The sequence below is a fragment of the Leptonotus elevatus genome, chromosome 2 (genome assembly GCF_054856555.1).
Source record: "Leptonotus elevatus isolate MCC_2025b chromosome 2, RoL_Lele_1.0, whole genome shotgun sequence".
NCBI classification, from domain to species: domain Eukaryota; kingdom Metazoa; phylum Chordata; class Actinopteri; order Syngnathiformes; family Syngnathidae; genus Leptonotus; species Leptonotus elevatus.
The window spans coordinates 23,146,882-23,168,750 of NC_141240.1; the positions used below are offsets into that span (position 1 = coordinate 23,146,882).

A 21,869-nucleotide genomic window follows, 5' to 3' on the forward strand; every position below is an offset into this window, starting at 1 on the left:
TGGACACCACTAACCTGGATGTTCTTGGGGAAACCTGATATTTTTACTGAAAAAGGTTTGCAGGTAGTGTGGCCGAGCGGTCAAAGGCGCTGGAGTAAGGCTCCAGTCTCTCAGGAGGCGTGGGTTCAAATCCCACCACTGACAGTTCTTCCTTACAGTTTTGTTTGTAGCAAAGTATAGGAATTTGATTTTCTGTTTGTGTTTTGTCCTCTTACCACCATTCCCGAAATTTCAGTATTTTTGCCTTTCACACTAAACGGGACTGACTACTTAATCAGTGACAACACAGAGAAATCAGACTAAGAATGGTGAAAGATGGCCCAATTTTCCAAAGTGAAGTAAATTAATTGAAGAAGGGATCAAATCCCTTGGCCACAGCCAATGAGTAGACCATTTTTAACTTCACATGATTAACCTTCAAAAGAAGTACTTGGTAGAAGTTCAACAACATCCTAGACTGAGGATTGTGCTACTAAACAACCAGGTCGAGATAGCAGAGGATGGTTTCGATCCATCGACCTCTGGGTTATGGGCCCAGCACGCTTCCGCTGCGCCACTCTGCTGCTGTAGTGGTACTTGTTGGCCTGTACTCTCTTGTCGCTGAAGAAGAATTAGGTCTAACATTTCGCCATGGATCAGAGCAGGCTTCATTACGTTATGCACAAGGCTAGGCAGGACAGCATGAACCTGGATTTTGGTGTGGAAACCTATTTGTCCGCCAAGTCTGCGCCTCGGACCGCAACATAACTTACATTGCCCAAACATTTCCTTTCTGTTCACGGCTTCTAAGGTAGTGTGGCCGAGTGGTCGAAGGCGCTGGATTTAGGCTCCAGTCTCTTAGGAGGCGTCGGTTCAAGTCCCACCACTGCCAATTCTGTGGAAATGGAAGTAGTATCCTAAAAATTCTGTGGATGACTTTAGACAATATGCTTATTTTACTATGCTAACAAGCATGAGGTCCACAACTGTTTGCCATTGGACGTTTCTGGTTGGCTTGAAGATAATTTACCTCTGATCCAAGCAGGCGTCATTACCTTATGCGCAAGGTTTTGTTGGACACCACTAACTTGGATGTTCATGTGGAAACCTGATATTTTTACTGAAAAAGATTTGCAGGTAGTTTGGCCGACTGGTCAAAGGTGCTGGATTAAGGCTCCAGTCTCTCAGGAGGTGTGGGTTCAAATCCCACCACTGCCAGTTCTTCCTTACAGTTTTGTTTGTAGCAAAGTATAGGAATTTGATTTTCTGTTTGTGTTTTGTCCTCTTACCACCATTCCCGAAATTTCAGTATTTTTGCCTTTCACACTAAACGGGACTGACTACTTAATCAGTGACAACACAGAGAAATCAGACTAAGAATGGTGAAAGATGGCCCAATTTTCCAAAGTGAAGTAAATGAATTGAAGAAGGGGTCAAATCCCTTGGCCACAGCCAATGAGTAGACAATTTTTAACTTCACATGATTAACCTTCAAAAGAAGTACTTGGTAGAAGTTCAACAACATCCTAGACTGAGGATTGTGCTACTAAATAACCAGGTCGAGATAGCAGAGGATGGTTTCGATCCATCGACCTCTGGGTTATGGGCCCAGCACGCTTCCGCTGCGCCACTCTGCTGCTGTAGTGGTACTTGTTGGCCTGTACTCTCTTGTCGCTGAAGAAGAATTAGGTCTAACATTTCGCCATGGATCAGAGCAGGCTTCATTACGTTATGCACAAGGCTAGGCATGACAGCATGAACCTGGATTTTGGTGTGGAAACCTATTTGTCTGCCAATTCTGCATCTCAGACCGCAACATAAATTACATTGCCCAAACATTTCCTTTCTGTTAAAGGCTTCTAAGGTAGTGTGGTCGAGTGGTCGAAGGCGCTGGATTTAGACTACAGTCTCTTAGGAGGTGTGGGTTCAAGTCCCACCACTGCCAATTCTGTGACAATGGAAGTAGTATCCTACAAATTCTGTGGATAACTTTAGACAATATGCTTATTTTACTATGCTACCAAGCATGAGGTCCACAACTGTTTGCAATTGGACGTTTCTGGTTGGCTTGAAGATAATTTACCTCTGATCCAAGCAGGCGTCATTACCTTATGCGCAAGGTTTTGTTGGACACCACTAACCTGGATGTTCATGTGGAAACCTGATATTTTTACTGAAAAAGATTTGCAGGTAGTTTGGCAGACTGGTCAAAGGTGCTGGATTAAGGCTCCAGTCTCTCAGGAGGTGTGGGTTCAAATCCCACCACTGCCAGTTCTTCCTTTCAGTTTTGTTTGTAGCAAAGTATAGGAATTTGATTTTCTGTTTGTGTTTTGTCCTCTTACCACCATTCCCGAAATTTCAGTATTTTTGCCTTTCACACTAAACGGGACTGACTACTTAATCAGTGACAACACAGAGAAATCAGACTAAGAATGGTGAAAGATGGCCCAATTTTCCAAAGTGAAGTAAATGAATTGAAGAAGGGGTCAAATCCCTTGGCCACAGCCAATGAGTAGACAATTTTTAACTTCACATGATTAACCTTCAAAAGAAGTACTTGGTAGAAGTTCAACAACATCCTAGACTGAGGATTGTGCTACTAAATAACCAGGTCGAGATAGCAGAGGATGGTTTCGATCCATCGACCTCTGGGTTATGGGCCCAGCACGCTTCCGCTGCGCCACTCTGCTGCTGTAGTGGTACTTGTTGGCCTGTACTCTCTTGTCGCTGAAGAAGAATTAGGTCTAACATTTCGCCATGGATCAGAGCAGGCTTCATTACGTTATGCACAAGGCTAGGCATGACAGCATGAACCTGGATTTTGGTGTGGAAACCTATTTGTCTGCCAAGTCTGCATCTCAGACCGCAACATAAATTACATTGCCCAAACATTTCCTTTCTGTTAAAGGCTTCTAAGGTAGTGTGGTCGAGTGGTCGAAGGCACTGGATTTAGACTACAGTCTCTTAGGAGGTGTGGGTTCAAGTCCCACCACTGCCAATTCTGTGACAATGGAAGTAGTATCCTACAAATTCTGTGGATAACTTTAGACAATATGCTTATTTTACTATGCTACCAAGCATGAGGTCCACAACTGTTTGCCATTGGACGTTTCTGGTTGGCTTGAAGATAATTTACCTCTGATCCAAGCAGGTGTCATTACCTTATGCGCAAGGTTTTGTTGGACACAACTAACCTGGCGGTTCTTGGGGAAACCTGGTATTTTTACTGAAAAAGATTTGCAGGTAGTGTGGCCGAGCGGTCAAAGGCGCTGGATTAAGGCTCCAGTCTCTCAGGAGGCGTGGGTTCTTATCCCACCACTGCCAGTTCTTCCTTACAATTTTGTTTGTAGCAAAGTATAGGAATTTGATTTTCTGTTTGTGTTTTGTCCTCTTACCACCATTCCCGAAATTTCAGTATTTTTGCCTTTCACACTAAACGGGACTGACTACTTAATCAGTGACAACACAGAGAAATCAGACTAAGAATGGTGAAAGATGGCCCAATTTTCCAAAGTGAAGTAAATGAATTGAAGAAGGGGTCAAATCCCTTGGCCAAAGCCAATGAGTAGACAATTTTTAACTTCTCATGATTAACCTTCAAAATAACTACTTGGTAGAAGTTCAACAACATCCTAGACTGAGGATTGTGCAACTAAATAACCAGGTCGAGATAGCAGAGGATGGTTTCGATCCATCGACCTCTGGGTTATGAGCCAAGCACGCTTCCGCTGCGCCACTCTGCTGCTGTAGCGGTACTTGTTGGCCTGTACTCTCTTGTCGCTGAAGAAGAATTAGGTCTAACATTTCGCCATGGATCAGAGCAGGCTTCATTACGTTATGCACAAGGCTAGGCAGGACAGCATGTACCTGGATTTTGGTGTGGAAACCTATTTGTCCGCCAAGTCTGCGCCTCAGACCGCAACATAACTTACATTGCCCAAACATTTCCTTTCTGTTAATGGCTTCTAAGGTAGTGTGGCCGAGTGGTCGAAGGCGCTGGATTTAGGCTCCGGTCTCTGAGGAGGAGTGGATTCAAGTCCCACCACTGCCAATTCTGTGACAATGGAAGTAGTATCCTACAAATTCTGTGGATGACTTTAGACAATATGCTTATTTTACTATGCTAACAAGCATGAGGTCCACAACTGTTTGCCATTGGACGTTTCTGGTTGGCTTGAAGATAATTTACCTCTGATCCACAAGCAGGCGTCATTACCTTATGCGCAAGGTTTTGTTGGACACCACTAACCTGGATGTTCTTGGGGAAACCTGATATTTTTACTGAAAAAGATTTGCAGTTAGTGTGGCCGAGCGGTCAAAGGCGCTGGATTAAGGCTCCAGTCTCTCAGGAGGCGTGGGTTCAAATCCCACCACTGCCAGTTCTTCCTTACAGTTTTGTTTGTAGCAAAGTATAGGAATTTGATTTTCTGTTTGTGTTTTGTCCTCTTACCACCATTCCCGAAATTTCAGTATTTTTGCCTTTCACACTAAACGGGACTGACTACTTAATCAGTGACAACACAGAGAAATCAGACTAAGAATGGTGAAAAATGGCCCAATTTTCTAAAGTGAAGTAAATTAATTGAAGAAGGGGTCAAATCCCTTGGCCAAAGCCAATGAGTAGACAATTTTTAACTTCACATGATTAACCTTCAAGATAACTACTTGGTAGAAGTTCAACAACATCCTAGACTGAGGATTGTGCTACTAAACAACCAGGTCGAGATAGCAGAGGATGGTTTCGATCCATCGACCTCTGGGTTATGGGCCCAGCAAGCTTCCGCTGTGCCACTCTGCTGCTGTAGTGGTATTTGTTGGCCTGTACTCTCTTGTCGCTGAAGAAGAATTAGGTCTAACATTTCGCCATGGATCAGAGCAGGCTTCATTACGTTATGCACAAGGCTAGGCAGGACAGCATGAACCTGGATTTTGGTGTGGAAACCTATTTGTCCGCCAAGTCTGCGCCTCAGACCGCAACATAACTTACATTGCCCAAACATTTCCTTTCTGTTAATAGCTTCTAAGGTAGTCTGGCCGAGTGGTCGAAGGCGCTGGATTTAGAGTCCAGTTTCTTAGGAGTTGTGGGTTCAAGTCCCACCACTGCCAGTTCTTCCTTACAGTTTTGTTTGTAGCAAAGTATAGGAATTTGATTTTCTGTTTGTGTTTTGTCCTCTTACCACCATTCCCGAAATATCAGTATTTTTGCCTTTCACACTAAACGGGACTGACTACTTAATCAGTGACAACACAGAGAAATCAGACTAAGAATGATGAAAGATGTTCCAATTTTCCAAAGTTAAGTAAATTAATTGAAGAAGGGGTCAAATCCCTTGGCCACAGCCAATGAGTAGACAATTGTTAACTTCACATGATTAACCTTCAAAAGAACTACTTGGTAGAAGTTCAACAACATCCTAGACTGAGGATTGTGCTACTAAATAACCAGGTCGAGATAGCAGAGGATGGTTTCGATCCATCGACCTCTGGGTTATGGGCCCAGCACGCTTCCGCTGCGCCACTCTGCTGCTGTAGTGGTACTTGTTGGCCTGTACTCTCTTGTCGCTGAAGAAGAATTAGGTCTAACATTTCGCCATGGATCAGAGCAGGCTTCATTACGTTATGCACAAGGCTAGGCAGGACAGCATGTACCTGGATTTTGGTGTGGAAACCTATTTGTCCGCCAAGTCTGCGCCTCAGACCGCAACATAACTTACATTGCCCAAACATTTCCTTTCTGTTAATGGCTTCTAAGGTACTGTGGCCGAGTGGTCGAAGGCGCTGGATTTAGGCTCCAGTCTCTGAGGAGGCGTGGGTTCAAGTCCCACCACTGCCAATTCTGTGACAATGGAAGTAGTATCTATCCTACAAATTCTGTGGATGACTTTAGACAATATGCTTATTTTACTATGCTAACAAGCATGAGGTCCACAACTGTTTGCCATTGGACGTTTCTGGTTGGCTTGAAGATAATTTACCTCTGATCCAAGCAGGCATTATTACCTTATGCGCAAGGTTTTGTTGGACACCACTAACCCGGATGTTCTTGTGGAAACCTGATATTTTTACTGAAAAATATTTGCAGGTAGTGTGGCCGAGCGGTCAAAGGCGCTGGATTAAGGCTCCAGTCTCTCAGGAGGCGTGGGTTCAAATCCCACCACTGCCAGTTCTTCCTTACAGTTTTGTTTGTAGCAAAGTATAGGAATTTGATTTTCTGTTTGTGTTTTGTCCTCTTACCACCATTCCCGAAATATCAGTATTTTTGCCTTTCACACTAAACGGGACTGACTACTTAATCAGTGACAACACAGAGAAATCAGACTAAGAATGGTGAAAGATGGCCCAATTTTCCAAAGTGAAGTAAATGAATTGAAGAAGGGGTCAAATCCCTTGGCCACAGCCAATGAGTAGACAATTGTTAACTTCACATGATTAACCTTCAAAATAACTACTTGGTAGAAGTTCAACAACATCATAGACTGAGGATTGTGCTACTAAATAACCAGGTCGAGATAGCAGAGGATGGTTTCGATCCATCGACCTCTGGGTTATGGGCCCAGCACGCTTCCGCTGCGCCACTCTGCTGCTGTAGTGGTACTTGTTGGCCTGTACTCTCTTGTCGCTGAAGAAGAATTAGGTCTAACATTTCGCCATGGATCAGAGCAGGCTTCATTACGTTATGCACAAGGCTAGGCAGGACAGCATGTACCTGGATTTTGGTGTGGAAACCTATTTGTCCGCCAAGTCTGCGCCTCAGACCGCAACATAACTTACATTGCCCAAACATTTCCTTTCTGTTAATAGCTCCTAAGGTAGTCTGGCCGAGTGGTCGAAGGCGCTGGATTTAGGCTCCAGTTTCTTAGGAGTTGTGGGTTCAAGTCCCACCACTGCCAATTCTGTGACAATGGAAGTAGTGTCCTACAAATTCTGTGGATGACTTTAGACAATATGCTTATTTTACTATGCTAACAAGCATGAGGTCCACAACTGTTTGCCATTGGACGTTTCTGGTTGGCTTGAAGATAATTTACCTCTGATCCAAGCAGGCATTATTACCTTATGCGCAAGGTTTTGTTGGACACCACTAACCCGGATGTTCTTGTGGAAACCTGATATTTTTACTGAAAAATATTTGCAGGTAGTGTGGCCGAGCGGTCAAAGGCGCTGGATTAAGGCTCCAGTCTCTCAGGAGGCGTGGGTTCAAATCCCACCACTGCCAGTTCTTCCTTACAGTTTTGTTTGTAGCAAAGTATAGGAATTAGATTTTCTGTTTGTGTTTTGTCCTCTTACCACCATTCCCGAAATATCAGTATTTTTGCCTTTCACACTAAACGGGACTGACTACTTAATCAGTGACAACACAGAGAAATCAGACTAAGAATGATGAAAGATGGCCCAATTTTCCAAAGTGAAGTAAATTAATTGAAGAAGGGGTCAAATCCCTTGGCCACAGTCAATGAGTAGACAATTTTTAACTTCACATGATTAACCTTCAAAAGAACTACTTGGTAGAAGTTCAACAACATCCTAGACTGAGGATTGTGCTGCTAAATAACCAGGTCAAGATAGCAGAGGATGGTTTCGATCCATCAACCTCTAGGTTATCGGCCCAGCACGCTTCCGCTGCGCCACTCTGCTGCCGTAGTGGTACTTGTTGGCCTGTACTCTCTTGTCGCTGAAGAAGAATTAGGTCTAACATTTCGCCATGGATCAGAGCAGGCTTCATTACGTTATGCACAAGGCTAGGCAGGACAGCATGAACCTGGATTTTGGTGTGGAAACCTATTTGTCCGCCAAGTCTGCGCCTCGGACCGCAACATAACTTACATTGCCCAAACATTTCCTTTCTGTTCACGGCTTCTAAGGTAGTGTGGCCGAGTGGTCGAAGGCGCTGGATTTAGGCTCCAGTCTCTTAGGAGGCGTCGGTTCAAGTCCCACCACTGCCAATTCTGTGGAAATGGAAGTAGTATCCTAAAAATTCTGTGGATGACTTTAGACAATATGCTTATTTTACTATGCTAACAAGCATGAGGTCCACAACTGTTTGCCATTGGATGTTTCTGGTTGGCTTGAAGATAATTTACCTCTGATCCAAGCAGGCGTCATTACCTTATGCGCAAGGTTTTGTTGGACACCACTAACCTGGATGTTCATGTGGAAACCTGATATTTTTACTGAAAAAGATTTGCAGGTAGTTTGGCCGACTGGTCAAAGGTGCTGGATTAAGGCTCCAGTCTCTCAGGAGGTGTGGGTTCAAATCCCACCACTGCCAGTTCTTCCTTACAGTTTTGTTTGTAGCAAAGTATAGGAATTTGATTTTCTGTTTGTGTTTTGTCCTCTTACCACCATTCCCGAAATTTCAGTATTTTTGCCTTTCACACTAAACGGGACTGACTACTTAATCAGTGACAACACAGAGAAATCAGACTAAGAATGGTGAAAGATGGCCCAATTTTCCAAAGTGAAGTAAATGAATTGAAGAAGGGGTCAAATCCCTTGGCCACAGCCAATGAGTAGACAATTTTTAACTTCACATGATTAACCTTCAAAAGAAGTACTTGGTAGAAGTTCAACAACATCCTAGACTGAGGATTGTGCTACTAAATAACCAGGTCGAGATAGCAGAGGATGGTTTCGATCCATCGACCTCTGGGTTATGGGCCCAGCACGCTTCCGCTGCGCCACTCTGCTGCTGTAGTGGTACTTGTTGGCCTGTACTCTCTTGTCGCTGAAGAAGAATTAGGTCTAACATTTCGCCATGGATCAGAGCAGGCTTCATTACGTTATGCACAAGGCTAGGCAGGACAGCATGTACCTGGATTTTGGTGTGGAAACCTATTTGTCTGCCAAGTCTGCGCCTCAGACCGCAACATAACTTACATTGCCCAAACATTTCCTTTCTGTTAATAGCTCCTAAGGTAGTCTGGCCGAGTGGTCGAAGGCGCTGGATTTAGGCTCCAGTTTCTTAGGAGTTGTGGGTTCAAGTCCCACCACTGCCAATTCTGTGACAATGGAAGTAGTGTCCTACAAATTCTGTGGATGACTTTAGACAATATGCTTATTTTACTATGCTAACAAGCATGAGGTCCACAACTGTTTGCCATTGGACGTTTCTGGTTGGCTTGAAGATAATTTACCTCTGATCCAAGCAGGCATTATTACCTTATGCGCAAGGTTTTGTTGGACACCACTAACCCGGATGTTCTTGTGGAAACCTGATATTTTTACTGAAAAATATTTGCAGGTAGTGTGGCCGAGCGGTCAAAGGCGCTGGATTAAGGCTCCAGTCTCTCAGGAGGCGTGGGTTCTTATCCCACCACTGCCAGTTCTTCCTTACAATTTTGTTTGTAGCAAAGTATAGGAATTTGATTTTCTGTTTGTGTTTTGTCCTCTTACCACCATTCCCGAAATTTCAGTATTTTTGCCTTTCACACTAAACGGGACTGACTACTTAATCAGTGACAACACAGAGAAATCAGACTAAGAATGGTGAAAGATGGCCCAATTTTCCAAAGTGAAGTAAATGAATTGAAGAAGGGGTCAAATCCCTTGGCCAAAGCCAATGAGTAGACAATTTTTAACTTCACATGATTAACCTTCAAAATAACTACTTGGTAGAAGTTCAACAACATCCTAGACTGAGGATTGTGCAACTAAATAACCAGGTCGAGATAGCAGAGGATGGTTTCGATCCATCGACCTCTGGGTTATGAGCCAAGCACGCTTCCGCTGCGCCACTCTGCTGCTGTAGCGGTACTTGTTGGCCTGTACTCTCTTGTCGCTGAAGAAGAATTAGGTCTAACATTTCGCCATGGATCAGAGCAGGCTTCATTACGTTATGCACAAGGCTAGGCAGGACAGCATGTACCTGGATTTTGGTGTGGAAACCTATTTGTCCGCCAAGTCTGCGCCTCAGACCGCAACATAACTTACATTGCCCAAACATTTCCTTTCTGTTAATGGCTTCTAAGGTAGTGTGGCCGAGTGGTCGAAGGCGCTGGATTTAGGCTCCAGTCTCTGAGGAGGAGTGGATTCAAGTCCCACCACTGCCAATTCTGTGACAATGGAAGTAGTATCCTACAAGTTCTTTGGATGACTTTAGACAATATGCTTATTTTACTATGCTAACAAGCATGAGGTCCACAACTGTTTGCCATTGGACGTTTCTGGTTGGCTTGAAGATAATTTACCTCTGATCCAAGCAGGCGTCATTACCTTATGCGCAAGGTTTTGTTGGACACCACTAACCTGGATGTTCATGTGGAAACCTGATATTTTTACTGAAAAAGATTTGCAGGTAGTTTGGCCGACTGGTCAAAGGCGCTGGATTAAGGCTCCAGTCTCTCAGGAGGTGTGGGTTCAAATCCCACCACTGCCAGTTCTTCCTTACAGTTTTGTTTGTAGCAAAGTATAGGAATTTGATTTTCTGTTTGTGTTTTGTCCTCTTACCACCATTCCCGAAATTTCAGTATTTTTGCCTTACACACTAAACGGGACTGACTACTTAATCAGTGACAACACAGAGAAATCAGACTAAGAATGGTGAAAGATGGCCCAATTTTCCAAAGTGAAGTAAATTAATTGAAGAAGGGGTCAAATCCCTTGGCCAAAGCCAATGAGTAGACAATTTTTAACTTCACATGATTAACCTTCAAGATAACTACTTGGTAGAAGTTCAACAACATCCTAGACTGAGGATTGTGCAACTAAATAACCAGGTCGAGATAGCAGAGGATGGTTTCGATCCATCGACCTCTGGGTTATGAGCCAAGCACTCTTCCGCTGCGCCACTCTGCTGCTGTAGTGGTAGTTGTTGGCTTGTACTCTCTTGTCGCTGAAGAAGAATTAGGTCTAACATTTCGCCATGGATCAGAGCAGGCTTCATTATGTTATGCACAAGGCTAGGCAGGACAGCATGTACCTGGATTTTGGTGTGGAAACCTATTTGTCCGCCAAGTCTGCGCCTCAGACCGCAACATAACTTACATTGCCCAAACATTTCCTTTCTGTTAATGGCTTCTAAGGTAGTGTGGCCGATCGGTCAAAGGCGCTGGATTAAGGCTCCAGTCTCTCAGGAGGCGTGGGTTCAAATCCCACCACTGCCAGTTCTTCCTTACAGTTTTGTTTGTAGCAAAGTATAGGAATTTGATTTTCTGTTTGTGTTTTGTCCTCTTACCACCATTCCCGAAATATCAGTATTTTTGCCTTTCACACTAAACGGGACTGACTACTTAATCAGTGACAACACAGAGAAATCAGACTAAGAATGATGAAAGATGGCCCAATTTTCCAAAGTGAAGTAAATTAATTGAAGAAGGGGTCAAATCCCTTGGCCACAGCCAATGAGTAGACAATTGTTAACTTCACATGATTAACCTTCAAAAGAACTACTTGGTAGAAGTTCAACAACATCCTAGACTGAGGATTGTGCTACTAAATAACCAGGTCGAGATAGCAGAGGATGGTTTCGATCCATCGACCTCTGGGTTATGGGCCCAGCACGCTTCCGCTGCGCCACTCTGCTGCCGTAGTGGTACTTTTTGGCCTGTACTCTCTTGTCGCTGAAGAAGAATTAGGTCTAACATTTCGCCATGGATCAGAGCAGGCTTCATTACGTTATGCACAAGGCTAGGCAGGACAGCATGAACCTGGATTTTGGTGTGGAAACCTATTTGTCCGCCAAGTCTGCGCCTCAGACCGCAACATAACTTACATTGCCCAAACATTTCCTTTCTGTTCACGGCTTCTAAGGTAGTGTGGCCGAGTGGTCGAAGGCGCTGGATTTAGGCTCCAGTCTCTTAGGGGGCGTCGGTTCAAGTCCCACCACTGCCAATTCTGTGACAATGGAAGTAGTATCCTAAAAATTCTGTGGATGACTTTAGACAATATGCTTATTTTACTATGCTAACAAGCATGAGGTCCACAACTGTTTGCCATTGGACGTTTCTGGTTGGCTTGAAGATAATTTACCTCTGATCCAAGCAGGCATCATTACCTTATGCGCAAGGTTTTGTTGGACACCACTAACCTGGATGTTCTTGGGGAAACCTGATATTTTTACTGAAAAATATTTGCAGGTAGTGTGGCCGAGCGGTCAAAGGCGCTGGATTAAGTCTCCAGTCTCTCAGGAGGCGTGGGTTCAAATCCCACCACTGCCAGTTCTTCCTTACAGTTTTGTTTGTAGCAAAGTATAGGAATTTGATTTTCTGTTTGTGTTTTGTCCTCTTACCACCATTCCCGAAATGTCAGTATTTATGCCTTTCACACTAAACGGGACTGACTACTTAATCAGTGACAACACAGAGAAATCAGACTAAGAATGGTGAAAGATGGCCCAATTTTCCAAAGTGAAGTAAATTAATTGAAGAAGGGGTCAAATCCCTTGGCCACAGCCAATGAGTAGACCATTTTTAACTTCACATGATTAACCTTCAAAAGAAGTACTTGGTAGAAGTTCAACAACATCCTAGACTGAGGATTGTGCTACTAAATAACCAGGTCGAGATAGCAGAGGATGGTTTCGATCCATCGACCTCTGGGTTATGGGCCCAGCACGCTTCCGCTGCGCCACTCTGCTGCTGTAGTGGTACTTGTTGGCCTGTACTCTCTTGTCGCTGAAGAAGAATTAGGTCTAACATTTCGCCATGGATCAGAGCAGGCTTCATTACGTTATGCACAAGGCTAGGCAGGACAGCATGTACCTGGATTTTGGTGTGGAAACCTATTTGTCCGCCAAGTCTGCGCCTCAGACCGCAACATAACTTACATTGCCCAAACATTTTTTTTCTGTTAATGGCTTCTAAGGTAGTGTGGCCGAGTGGTCGAAGGCGCTGGATTTAGGCTCCAGTCTCTGAAGAGGCGTGGGTTCAAGTCCCACCACTGCCAATTCTGTGACAATGGAAGTAGTATCCTACAAATTCTGTGGATGACTTTAGACAATATGCTTATTTTACTATGCTAACAAGCATGAGGTCCACAACTGTTTGCCATTGGACGTTTCTGGTTGGCTTGAAGATAATTTACCTCTGATCCAAGCAGGCATCATTACCTTATGCGCAAGGTTTTGTTGGACACCACTAACCTGGATGTTCTTGTGGAAACCTGATATTTTTACAGAAAAATATTTGCAGGTAGTGTGGCAGAGCGGTCAAAGGAGCTGGATTAAGGCTCCAGTCTCTCAGGAGGCGTGGGTTCAAATCCCACCACTGCCAGTTCTTCCTTACAGTTTTGTTTGTAGCAAAGTATAGGAATTTGATTTTCTGTTTGTGTTTTGTCCTCTTACCACCATTCCCGAAATATCAGTATTTTTGCCTTTCACACTAAACGGGACTGACTACTTAATCAGTGACAACACAGAGAAATCAGACTAAGAATGGTGAAAGATGGCCCAATTTTCCAAAGTGAAGTAAATGAATTGAAGAAGGGGTCAAATCCCTTGGCCACAGCCAATGAGTAGACAATTGTTAACTTCACATGATTAACCTTCAAAAGAACTACTTGGTAGAAGTTCAACAACATCCTAGACTGAGGATTGTGCTACTAAATAACCAGGTCGAGATAGCAGAGGATGGTTTCGATCCATCGACCTCTGGGTTATGGGCCCAGCACGCTTCCGCTGCGCCACTCTGCTGCTGTAGTGGTACTTGTTGGCCTGTACTCTCTTGTCGCTGAAGAAGAATTAGGTCTAACATTTCGCCATGGATCAGAGCAGGCTTCATTACGTCATGCACAAGGCTAGGCAGGACAGCATGTACCTGGATTTTGGTGTGGAAACCTATTTGTCCGCCAAGTCTGCGCCTCAGACCGCAACATAACTTACATTGCCCAAACATTTCCTTTCTGTTAATGGCTTCTAAGGTACTGTGGCCGAGTGGTCGAAGGCGCTGGATTTAGGCTCCAGTCTCTGAGGAGGCGTGGGTTCAAGTCCCACCACTGCCAATTCTGTGACAATGGAAGTAGTATCTATCCTACAAATTCTGTGGATGACTTTAGACAATATGCTTATTTTACTATGCTAACAAGCATGAGGTCCACAACTGTTTGCCATTGGACGTTTCTGGTTGGCTTGAAGATAATTTACCTCTGATCCAAGCAGGCATTATTACCTTATGCGCAAGGTTTTGTTGGACACCACTAACCTGGCGGTTCTTGTGGAAACCTGATATTTTTACTGAAAAAGATTTGCAGGTAGTGTGGTTGAGCGGTCAAAGGTGCTGGATTAAGGCTCCAGTCTCTCAGGAGGTGTGGGTTCAAATCCCACCACTGCCAGTTCTTCCTTACAGTTTTGTTTGTATTAAAGTATAGGAATTTGATTTTCTGTTTGTGTTTTGTCCTCTTACCACCATTCCCGAAATTTCAGTATTTTTGCCTTTCACACTAAACGGGACTGACTACTTAATCAGTGACAACACAGAGAAATCAGACTAAGAATGGTGAAAGATGGCCCAATTTTCCAAAGTGAAGTAAATGAATTGAAGAAGGGGTCAAATCCCTTGGCCACAGCCAATGAGTAGACAATTGTTAACTTCACATGATTAACCTTCAAAATAACTACTTGGTAGAAGTTCAACAACATCATAGACTGAGGATTGTGCTACTAAATAACCAGGTCGAGATAGCAGAGGATGGTTTCGATCCATCGACCTCTGGGTTATGGGCCCAGCACGCTTCCGCTGCGCCACTCTGCTGCTGTAGTGGTACTTGTTGGCCTGTACTCTCTTGTCGCTGAAGAAGAATTAGGTCTAACATTTCGCCATGGATCAGAGCAGGCTTCATTACGTTATGCACAAGGCTAGGCAGGACAGCATGTACCTGGATTTTGGTGTGGAAACCTATTTGTCTGCCAAGTCTGCGCCTCAGACCGCAACATAACTTACATTGCCCAAACACTTCCTTTCTGTTAATAGCTCCTAAGGTAGTCTGGCCGAGTGGTCGAAGGCGCTGGATTTAGGCTCCAGTTTCTTAGGAGTTGTGGGTTCAAGTCCCACCACTGCCAATTCTGTGACAATAGAAGTAGTGTCCTACAAATTCTGTGGATGACTTTAGACAATATGCTTATTTTACTATGCTAACAAGCATGAGGTCCACAACTGTTTGCCATTGGACGTTTCTGGTTGGCTTGAAGATAATTTACCTCTGATCCAAGCAGGCATTATTACCTTATGCGCAAGGTTTTGTTGGACACCACTAACCCGGATGTTCTTGTGGAAACCTGATATTTTTACTGAAAAATATTTGCAGGTAGTGTGGCCGAGCGGTCAAAGGCGCTGGATTAAGGCTCCAGTCTCTCAGGAGGCATGGGTTCAAATCCCACCACTGCCAGTTCTTCCTTACAGTTTTGTTTGTAGCAAAGTATAGGAATTAGATTTTCTGTTTGTGTTTTGTCCTCTTACCACCATTCCCGAAATATCAGTATTTTTGCCTTTCACACTAAACGGGACTGACTACTTAATCAGTGACAACACAGAGAAATCAGACTAAGAATGATGAAAGATGGCCCAATTTTCCAAAGTGAAGTAAATTAATTGAAGAAGGGGTCAAATCCCTTGGCCACAGTCAATGAGTAGACAATTTTTAACTTCACATGATTAACCTTCAAAAGAACTACTTGGTAGAAGTTCAACAACATCCTAGACTGAGGATTGTGCTGCTAAATAACCAGGTCAAGATAGCAGAGGATGGTTTCGATCCATCAACCTCTAGGTTATCGGCCCAGCACGCTTCCGCTGCGCCACTCTGCTGCCGTAGTGGTACTTGTTGGCCTGTACTCTCTTGTCGCTGAAGAAGAATTAGGTCTAACATTTCGCCATGGATCAGAGCAGGCTTCATTACGTTATGCACAAGGCTAGGCAGGACAGCATGAACCTGGATTTTGGTGTGGAAACCTATTTGTCCGCCAAGTCTGCGCCTCGGACCGCAACATAACTTACATTGCCCAAACATTTCCTTTCTGTTCACGGCTTCTAAGGTAGTGTGGCCGAGTGGTCGAAGGCGCTGGATTTAGGCTCCAGTCTCTTAGGAGGCGTCGGTTCAAGTCCCACCACTGCCAATTCTGTGGAAATGGAAGTAGTATCCTAAAAATTCTGTGGATGACTTTAGACAATATGCTTATTTTACTATGCTAACAAGCATGAGGTCCACAACTGTTTGCCATTGGATGTTTCTGGTTGGCTTGAAGATAATTTACCTCTGATCCAAGCAGGCGTCATTACCTTATGCGCAAGGTTTTGTTGGACACCACTAACCTGGATGTTCATGTGGAAACCTGATATTTTTACTGAAAAAGATTTGCAGGTAGTTTGGCCGACTGGTCAAAGGTGCTGGATTAAGGCTCCAGTCTCTCAGGAGGTGTGGGTTCAAATCCCACCACTGCCAGTTCTTCCTTACAGTTTTGTTTGTAGCAAAGTATAGGAATTTGATTTTCTGTTTGTGTTTTGTCCTCTTACCACCATTCCCGAAATTTCAGTATTTTTGCCTTTCACACTAAACGGGACTGACTACTTAATCAGTGACAACACAGAGAAATCAGACTAAGAATGGTGAAAGATGGCCCAATTTTCCAAAGTGAAGTAAATGAATTGAAGAAGGGGTCAAATCCCTTGGCCACAGCCAATGAGTAGACAATTTTTAACTTCACATGATTAACCTTCAAAAGAAGTACTTGGTAGAAGTTCAACAACATCCTAGACTGAGGATTGTGCTACTAAATAACCAGGTCGAGATAGCAGAGGATGGTTTCGATCCATCGACCTCTGGGTTATGGGCCCAGCACGCTTCCGCTGCGCCACTCTGCTGCTGTAGTGGTACTTGTTGGCCTGTACTCTCTTGTCGCTGAAGAAGAATTAGGTCTAACATTTCGCCATGGATCAGAGCAGGCTTCATTACGTTATGCACAAGGCTAGGCAGGACAGCATGTACCTGGATTTTGGTGTGGAAACCTATTTGTCTGCCAAGTCTGCGCCTCAGACCGCAACATAACTTACATTGCCCAAACATTTCCTTTCTGTTAATAGCTCCTAAGGTAGTCTGGCCGAGTGGTCGAAGGCGCTGGATTTAGGCTCCAGTTTCTTAGGAGTTGTGGGTTCAAGTCCCACCACTGCCAATTCTGTGACAATGGAAGTAGTGTCCTACAAATTCTGTGGATGACTTTAGACAATATGCTTATTTTACTATGCTAACAAGCATGAGGTCCACAACTGTTTGCCATTGGACGTTTCTGGTTGGCTTGAAGATAATTTACCTCTGATCCAAGCAGGCATTATTACCTTATGCGCAAGGTTTTGTTGGACACCACTAACCCGGATGTTCTTGTAGAAACCTGATATTTTTACTGAAAAATATTTGCAGGTAGTGTGGCCGAGCGGTCAAAGGCGCTGGATTAAGGCTCCAGTCTCTCAGGAGGCGTGGGTTCTTATCCCACCACTGCCAGTTCTTCCTTACAATTTTGTTTGTAGCAAAGTATAGGAATTTGATTTTCTGTTTGTGTTTTGTCCTCTTACCACCATTCCCGAAATTTCAGTATTTTTGCCTTTCACACTAAACGGGACTGACTACTTAATCAGTGACAACACAGAGAAATCAGACTAAGAATGGTGAAAGATGGCCCAATTTTCCAAAGTGAAGTAAATGAATTGAAGAAGGGGTCAAATCCCTTGGCCAAAGCCAATGAGTAGACAATTTTTAACTTCACATGATTAACCTTCAAAATAACTACTTGGTAGAAGTTCAACAACATCCTAGACTGAGGATTGTGCAACTAAATAACCAGGTCGAGATAGCAGAGGATGGTTTCGATCCATCGACCTCTGGGTTATGAGCCAAGCACGCTTCCGCTGCGCCACTCTGCTGCTGTAGCGGTACTTGTTGGCCTGTACTCTCTTGTCGCTGAAGAAGAATTAGGTCTAACATTTCGCCATGGATCAGAGCAGGCTTCATTACGTTATGCACAAGGCTAGGCAGGACAGCATGTACCTGGATTTTGGTGTGGAAACCTATTTGTCCGCCAAGTCTGCGCCTCAGACCGCAACATAACTTACATTGCCCAAACATTTCCTTTCTGTTAATGGCTTCTAAGGTAGTGTGGCCGAGTGGTCGAAGGCGCTGGATTTAGGCTCCAGTCTCTGAGGAGGAGTGGATTCAAGTCCCACCAATGCCAATTCTGTGACAATGGAAGTAGTATCCTACAAGTTCTTTGGATGACTTTAGACAATATGCTTATTTTACTATGCTAACAAGCATGAGGTCCACAACTGTTTGCCATTGGACGTTTCTGGTTGGCTTGAAGATAATTTACCTCTGATCCAAGCAGGCGTCATTACCTTATGCGCAAGGTTTTGTTGGACACCACTAACCTGGATGTTCATGTGGAAACCTGATATTTTTACTGAAAAAGATTTGCAGGTAGTTTGGCCGACTGGTCAAAGGCGCTGGATTAAGGCTCCAGTCTCTCAGGAGGTGTGGGTTCAAATCCCACCACTGCCAGTTCTTCCTTACAGTTTTGTTTGTAGCAAAGTATAGGAATTTGATTTTCTGTTTGTGTTTTGTCCTCTTACCACCATTCCCGAAATTTCAGTATTTTTGCCTTACACACTAAACGGGACTGACTACTTAATCAGTGACAACACAGAGAAATCAGACTAAGAATGGTGAAAGATGGCCCAATTTTCCAAAGTGAAGTAAATTAATTGAAGAAGGGGTCAAATCCCTTGGCCAAAGCCAATGAGTAGACAATTTTTAACTTCACATGATTAACCTTCAAGATAACTACTTGGTAGAAGTTCAACAACATCCTAGACTGAGGATTGTGCAACTAAATAACCAGGTCGAGATAGCAGAGGATGGTTTCGATCCATCGACCTCTGGGTTATGAGCCAAGCACTCTTCCGCTGCGCCACTCTGCTGCTGTAGTGGTAGTTGTTGGCTTGTACTCTCTTGTCGCTGAAGAAGAATTAGGTCTAACATTTCGCCATGGATCAGAGCAGGCTTCATTATGTTATGCACAAGGCTAGGCAGGACAGCATGTACCTGGATTTTGGTGTGGAAACCTATTTGTCCGCCAAGTCTGCGCCTCAGACCGCAACATAACTTACATTGCCCAAACATTTCCTTTCTGTTAATGGCTTCTAAGGTAGTGTGGCCGATCGGTCAAAGGCGCTGGATTAAGGCTCCAGTCTCTCAGGAGGCGTGGGTTCAAATCCCACCACTGCCAGTTCTTCCTTACAGTTTTGTTTGTAGCAAAGTATAGGAATTTGATTTTCTGTTTGTGTTTTGTCCTCTTACCACCATTCCCGAAATATCAGTATTTTTGCCTTTCACACTAAACGGGACTGACTACTTAATCAGTGACAACACAGAGAAATCAGACTAAGAATGATGAAAGATGGCCCAATTTTCCAAAGTGAAGTAAATTAATTGAAGAAGGGGTCAAATCCCTTGGCCACAGCCAATGAGTAGACAATTGTTAACTTCACATGATTAACCTTCAAAAGAACTACTTGGTAGAAGTTCAACAACATCCTAGACTGAGGATTGTGCTACTAAATAACCAGGTCGAGATAGCAGAGGATGGTTTCGATCCATCGACCTCTGGGTTATGGGCCCAGCACGCTTCCGCTGCGCCACTCTGCTGCTGTAGTGGTACTTGTTGGCCTGTACTCTCTTGTCGCTGAAGAAGAATTAGGTCTAACATTTCGCCATGGATCAGAGCAGGCTTCATTACGTTATGCACAAGGCTAGGCAGGACAGCATGTACCTGGATTTTGGTGTGGAAACCTATTTGTCCGCCAAGTCTGCGCCTCAGACCGCAACATAACTTACATTGCCCAAACATTTCCTTTCTGTTAATAGCTTCTAAGGTAGTCTGGCCGAGTGGTCGAAGGCGCTGGATTTAGGCTCCAGTTTCTTAGGAGTTGTGGGTTCAAGTCCCACCACTGCCAATTCTGTGACAATGGAAGTAGTGTCCTACAAATTCTGTGGATGACTTTAGACAATATGCTTATTTTACTATGCTAACAAGCATGAGGTCCACAACTGTTTGCCATTGGACGTTTCTGGTTGGCTTGAAGATAATTTACCTCTGATCCAAGCAGGCATTATTACCTTATGCGCAAGGTTTTGTTGGACACCACTAACCCGGATGTTCTTGTGGAAACCTGATATTTTTACTGAAAAATATTTGCAGGTAGTGCGGCCGAGCGGTCAAAGGCGCTGGATTAAGGCTCCAGTCTCTCAGGAGACGTGGGTTCAAATCCCACCACTGCCAGTTCTTCCTTACAGTTTTGTTTGTAGCAAAGTATAGGAATTTGATTTTCTGTTTGTGTTTTGTCCTCTTACCACCATTCCCGAAATATCAGTATTTTTGCCTTTCACACTAAACGGGACTGACTACTTAATCAGTGACAACACAGAGAAATCAGACTAAGAATGGTGAAAGATGGCCCAATTTTCCAAAGTGAAGTAAATGAATTGAAGAAGGGGTTTAAATCCCTTGGCCACAGTCAATGAGTAGACAATTTTTAACTTCACATGATTAACCTTCAAAAGAACTACTTGGTAGAAGTTCAACAACATCCTAGACTGAGGATTGTGCTGCTAAATAACCAGGTCAAGATAGCAGAGGATGGTTTCGATCCATCAACCTCTAGGTTATCGGCCCAGCACGCTTCCGCTGCGCCACTCTGCTGCCGTAGTGGTACTTTTTGGCCTGTACTCTCTTGTCGCTGAAGAAGAATTAGGTCTAACATTTCGCCATGGATCAGAGCAGGCTTCATTACGTTATGCACAAGGCTAGGCAGGACAGCATGAACCTGGATTTTGGTGTGGAAACCTATTTGTCCGCCAAGTCTGCGCCTCAGACCGCAACATAACTTACATTGCCCAAACATTTCCTTTCTGTTCACGGCTTCTAAGGTAGTGTGGCCGAGTGGTCGAAGGCGCTGGATTTAGGCTCCAGTCTCTTAGGGGGCGTCGGTTCAAGTCCCACCACTGCCAATTCTGTGACAATGGAAGTAGTATCCTAAAAATTCTGTGGATGACTTTAGACAATATGCTTATTTTACTATGCTAACAAGCATGAGGTCCACAACTGTTTGCCATTGGACGTTTCTGGTTGGCTTGAAGATAATTTACCTCTGATCCAAGCAGGCATCATTACCTTATGCGCAAGGTTTTGTTGGACACCACTAACCTGGATGTTCTTGGGGAAACCTGATATTTTTACTGAAAAATATTTGCAGGTAGTGTGGCCGAGCGGTCAAAGGCGCTGGATTAAGTCTCCAGTCTCTCAGGAGGCGTGGGTTCAAATCCCACCACTGCCAGTTCTTCCTTACAGTTTTGTTTGTAGCAAAGTATAGGAATTTGATTTTCTGTTTGTGTTTTGTCCTCTTACCACCATTCCCGAAATGTCAGTATTTATGCCTTTCACACTAAACGGGACTGACTACTTAATCAGTGACAACACAGAGAAATCAGACTAAGAATGGTGAAAGATGGCCCAATTTTCCAAAGTGAAGTAAATTAATTGAAGAAGGGGTCAAATCCCTTGGCCACAGCCAATGAGTAGACCATTTTTAACTTCACATGATTAACCTTCAAAAGAAGTACTTGGTAGAAGTTCAACAACATCCTAGACTGAGGATTGTGCTACTAAATAACCAGGTCGAGATAGCAGAGGATGGTTTCGATCCATCGACCTCTGGGTTATGGGCCCAGCACGCTTCCGCTGCGCCACTCTGCTGCTGTAGTGGTACTTGTTGGCCTGTACTCTCTTGTCGCTGAAGAAGAATTAGGTCTAACATTTCGCCATGGATCAGAGCAGGCTTCATTACGTTATGCACAAGGCTAGGCAGGACAGCATGTACCTGGATTTTGGTGTGGAAACCTATTTGTCCGCCAAG

The 21,869-nt window shown here is 44.0% G+C and overlaps 44 non-coding genes across 44 annotated transcripts; 34 read left to right on the forward strand and 10 right to left on the reverse strand.

The window, feature by feature from the left end:
- Positions 1 to 62: 62 nt before the first annotated feature.
- On the forward strand, positions 63 to 144 carry trnal-aag (transfer RNA leucine (anticodon AAG)). The gene has a single exon. It is a non-coding gene; the product is annotated as a tRNA-Leu (tRNA).
- A 347-nt stretch (positions 145 to 491) lies between these two features.
- trnam-cau (transfer RNA methionine (anticodon CAU)) lies at positions 492 to 563 on the reverse strand. The gene has a single exon. It is a non-coding gene; the product is annotated as a tRNA-Met (tRNA).
- Positions 564 to 789: 226 nt separating this feature from the next.
- trnal-uag (transfer RNA leucine (anticodon UAG)) lies at positions 790 to 871 on the forward strand. The gene has a single exon. It is a non-coding gene; the product is annotated as a tRNA-Leu (tRNA).
- A 673-nt stretch (positions 872 to 1,544) lies between these two features.
- On the reverse strand, positions 1,545 to 1,616 carry trnam-cau (transfer RNA methionine (anticodon CAU)). The gene has a single exon. It is a non-coding gene; the product is annotated as a tRNA-Met (tRNA).
- A 226-nt stretch (positions 1,617 to 1,842) lies between these two features.
- Positions 1,843 to 1,924, forward strand: trnal-uag (transfer RNA leucine (anticodon UAG)). The gene has a single exon. It is a non-coding gene; the product is annotated as a tRNA-Leu (tRNA).
- Positions 1,925 to 2,597: 673 nt separating this feature from the next.
- trnam-cau (transfer RNA methionine (anticodon CAU)) lies at positions 2,598 to 2,669 on the reverse strand. The gene has a single exon. It is a non-coding gene; the product is annotated as a tRNA-Met (tRNA).
- Positions 2,670 to 2,895: 226 nt separating this feature from the next.
- trnal-uag (transfer RNA leucine (anticodon UAG)) lies at positions 2,896 to 2,977 on the forward strand. The gene has a single exon. It is a non-coding gene; the product is annotated as a tRNA-Leu (tRNA).
- Positions 2,978 to 3,221: 244 nt separating this feature from the next.
- Positions 3,222 to 3,303, forward strand: trnal-aag (transfer RNA leucine (anticodon AAG)). Its single transcript has one exon. It is a non-coding gene; the product is annotated as a tRNA-Leu (tRNA).
- A 973-nt stretch (positions 3,304 to 4,276) lies between these two features.
- On the forward strand, positions 4,277 to 4,358 carry trnal-aag (transfer RNA leucine (anticodon AAG)). Its single transcript has one exon. It is a non-coding gene; the product is annotated as a tRNA-Leu (tRNA).
- A 645-nt stretch (positions 4,359 to 5,003) lies between these two features.
- trnal-uag (transfer RNA leucine (anticodon UAG)) lies at positions 5,004 to 5,085 on the forward strand. The gene has a single exon. It is a non-coding gene; the product is annotated as a tRNA-Leu (tRNA).
- A 347-nt stretch (positions 5,086 to 5,432) lies between these two features.
- Positions 5,433 to 5,504, reverse strand: trnam-cau (transfer RNA methionine (anticodon CAU)). The gene has a single exon. It is a non-coding gene; the product is annotated as a tRNA-Met (tRNA).
- A 226-nt stretch (positions 5,505 to 5,730) lies between these two features.
- Positions 5,731 to 5,812, forward strand: trnal-uag (transfer RNA leucine (anticodon UAG)). The gene has a single exon. It is a non-coding gene; the product is annotated as a tRNA-Leu (tRNA).
- Positions 5,813 to 6,060: 248 nt separating this feature from the next.
- On the forward strand, positions 6,061 to 6,142 carry trnal-aag (transfer RNA leucine (anticodon AAG)). Its single transcript has one exon. It is a non-coding gene; the product is annotated as a tRNA-Leu (tRNA).
- A 347-nt stretch (positions 6,143 to 6,489) lies between these two features.
- trnam-cau (transfer RNA methionine (anticodon CAU)) lies at positions 6,490 to 6,561 on the reverse strand. Its single transcript has one exon. It is a non-coding gene; the product is annotated as a tRNA-Met (tRNA).
- A 226-nt stretch (positions 6,562 to 6,787) lies between these two features.
- On the forward strand, positions 6,788 to 6,869 carry trnal-uag (transfer RNA leucine (anticodon UAG)). The gene has a single exon. It is a non-coding gene; the product is annotated as a tRNA-Leu (tRNA).
- A 244-nt stretch (positions 6,870 to 7,113) lies between these two features.
- On the forward strand, positions 7,114 to 7,195 carry trnal-aag (transfer RNA leucine (anticodon AAG)). The gene has a single exon. It is a non-coding gene; the product is annotated as a tRNA-Leu (tRNA).
- A 645-nt stretch (positions 7,196 to 7,840) lies between these two features.
- Positions 7,841 to 7,922, forward strand: trnal-uag (transfer RNA leucine (anticodon UAG)). The gene has a single exon. It is a non-coding gene; the product is annotated as a tRNA-Leu (tRNA).
- Positions 7,923 to 8,595: 673 nt separating this feature from the next.
- trnam-cau (transfer RNA methionine (anticodon CAU)) lies at positions 8,596 to 8,667 on the reverse strand. The gene has a single exon. It is a non-coding gene; the product is annotated as a tRNA-Met (tRNA).
- A 226-nt stretch (positions 8,668 to 8,893) lies between these two features.
- trnal-uag (transfer RNA leucine (anticodon UAG)) lies at positions 8,894 to 8,975 on the forward strand. Its single transcript has one exon. It is a non-coding gene; the product is annotated as a tRNA-Leu (tRNA).
- A 244-nt stretch (positions 8,976 to 9,219) lies between these two features.
- trnal-aag (transfer RNA leucine (anticodon AAG)) lies at positions 9,220 to 9,301 on the forward strand. Its single transcript has one exon. It is a non-coding gene; the product is annotated as a tRNA-Leu (tRNA).
- Positions 9,302 to 9,946: 645 nt separating this feature from the next.
- On the forward strand, positions 9,947 to 10,028 carry trnal-uag (transfer RNA leucine (anticodon UAG)). The gene has a single exon. It is a non-coding gene; the product is annotated as a tRNA-Leu (tRNA).
- Positions 10,029 to 10,272: 244 nt separating this feature from the next.
- On the forward strand, positions 10,273 to 10,354 carry trnal-aag (transfer RNA leucine (anticodon AAG)). Its single transcript has one exon. It is a non-coding gene; the product is annotated as a tRNA-Leu (tRNA).
- Positions 10,355 to 10,999: 645 nt separating this feature from the next.
- trnal-aag (transfer RNA leucine (anticodon AAG)) lies at positions 11,000 to 11,081 on the forward strand. The gene has a single exon. It is a non-coding gene; the product is annotated as a tRNA-Leu (tRNA).
- Positions 11,082 to 11,428: 347 nt separating this feature from the next.
- trnam-cau (transfer RNA methionine (anticodon CAU)) lies at positions 11,429 to 11,500 on the reverse strand. The gene has a single exon. It is a non-coding gene; the product is annotated as a tRNA-Met (tRNA).
- Positions 11,501 to 11,726: 226 nt separating this feature from the next.
- Positions 11,727 to 11,808, forward strand: trnal-uag (transfer RNA leucine (anticodon UAG)). Its single transcript has one exon. It is a non-coding gene; the product is annotated as a tRNA-Leu (tRNA).
- Positions 11,809 to 12,052: 244 nt separating this feature from the next.
- On the forward strand, positions 12,053 to 12,134 carry trnal-aag (transfer RNA leucine (anticodon AAG)). The gene has a single exon. It is a non-coding gene; the product is annotated as a tRNA-Leu (tRNA).
- Positions 12,135 to 12,481: 347 nt separating this feature from the next.
- Positions 12,482 to 12,553, reverse strand: trnam-cau (transfer RNA methionine (anticodon CAU)). Its single transcript has one exon. It is a non-coding gene; the product is annotated as a tRNA-Met (tRNA).
- A 226-nt stretch (positions 12,554 to 12,779) lies between these two features.
- trnal-uag (transfer RNA leucine (anticodon UAG)) lies at positions 12,780 to 12,861 on the forward strand. The gene has a single exon. It is a non-coding gene; the product is annotated as a tRNA-Leu (tRNA).
- A 244-nt stretch (positions 12,862 to 13,105) lies between these two features.
- trnal-aag (transfer RNA leucine (anticodon AAG)) lies at positions 13,106 to 13,187 on the forward strand. Its single transcript has one exon. It is a non-coding gene; the product is annotated as a tRNA-Leu (tRNA).
- Positions 13,188 to 13,534: 347 nt separating this feature from the next.
- Positions 13,535 to 13,606, reverse strand: trnam-cau (transfer RNA methionine (anticodon CAU)). Its single transcript has one exon. It is a non-coding gene; the product is annotated as a tRNA-Met (tRNA).
- A 226-nt stretch (positions 13,607 to 13,832) lies between these two features.
- Positions 13,833 to 13,914, forward strand: trnal-uag (transfer RNA leucine (anticodon UAG)). The gene has a single exon. It is a non-coding gene; the product is annotated as a tRNA-Leu (tRNA).
- A 248-nt stretch (positions 13,915 to 14,162) lies between these two features.
- trnal-aag (transfer RNA leucine (anticodon AAG)) lies at positions 14,163 to 14,244 on the forward strand. Its single transcript has one exon. It is a non-coding gene; the product is annotated as a tRNA-Leu (tRNA).
- A 347-nt stretch (positions 14,245 to 14,591) lies between these two features.
- trnam-cau (transfer RNA methionine (anticodon CAU)) lies at positions 14,592 to 14,663 on the reverse strand. The gene has a single exon. It is a non-coding gene; the product is annotated as a tRNA-Met (tRNA).
- Positions 14,664 to 14,889: 226 nt separating this feature from the next.
- Positions 14,890 to 14,971, forward strand: trnal-uag (transfer RNA leucine (anticodon UAG)). The gene has a single exon. It is a non-coding gene; the product is annotated as a tRNA-Leu (tRNA).
- Positions 14,972 to 15,215: 244 nt separating this feature from the next.
- On the forward strand, positions 15,216 to 15,297 carry trnal-aag (transfer RNA leucine (anticodon AAG)). Its single transcript has one exon. It is a non-coding gene; the product is annotated as a tRNA-Leu (tRNA).
- A 645-nt stretch (positions 15,298 to 15,942) lies between these two features.
- On the forward strand, positions 15,943 to 16,024 carry trnal-uag (transfer RNA leucine (anticodon UAG)). The gene has a single exon. It is a non-coding gene; the product is annotated as a tRNA-Leu (tRNA).
- Positions 16,025 to 16,995: 971 nt separating this feature from the next.
- trnal-uag (transfer RNA leucine (anticodon UAG)) lies at positions 16,996 to 17,077 on the forward strand. The gene has a single exon. It is a non-coding gene; the product is annotated as a tRNA-Leu (tRNA).
- A 244-nt stretch (positions 17,078 to 17,321) lies between these two features.
- Positions 17,322 to 17,403, forward strand: trnal-aag (transfer RNA leucine (anticodon AAG)). The gene has a single exon. It is a non-coding gene; the product is annotated as a tRNA-Leu (tRNA).
- A 971-nt stretch (positions 17,404 to 18,374) lies between these two features.
- On the forward strand, positions 18,375 to 18,456 carry trnal-aag (transfer RNA leucine (anticodon AAG)). Its single transcript has one exon. It is a non-coding gene; the product is annotated as a tRNA-Leu (tRNA).
- Positions 18,457 to 19,101: 645 nt separating this feature from the next.
- On the forward strand, positions 19,102 to 19,183 carry trnal-aag (transfer RNA leucine (anticodon AAG)). The gene has a single exon. It is a non-coding gene; the product is annotated as a tRNA-Leu (tRNA).
- Positions 19,184 to 19,828: 645 nt separating this feature from the next.
- Positions 19,829 to 19,910, forward strand: trnal-uag (transfer RNA leucine (anticodon UAG)). The gene has a single exon. It is a non-coding gene; the product is annotated as a tRNA-Leu (tRNA).
- Positions 19,911 to 20,154: 244 nt separating this feature from the next.
- Positions 20,155 to 20,236, forward strand: trnal-aag (transfer RNA leucine (anticodon AAG)). Its single transcript has one exon. It is a non-coding gene; the product is annotated as a tRNA-Leu (tRNA).
- Positions 20,237 to 20,882: 646 nt separating this feature from the next.
- On the forward strand, positions 20,883 to 20,964 carry trnal-uag (transfer RNA leucine (anticodon UAG)). Its single transcript has one exon. It is a non-coding gene; the product is annotated as a tRNA-Leu (tRNA).
- Positions 20,965 to 21,208: 244 nt separating this feature from the next.
- trnal-aag (transfer RNA leucine (anticodon AAG)) lies at positions 21,209 to 21,290 on the forward strand. The gene has a single exon. It is a non-coding gene; the product is annotated as a tRNA-Leu (tRNA).
- Positions 21,291 to 21,869: the final 579 nt, after the last annotated feature.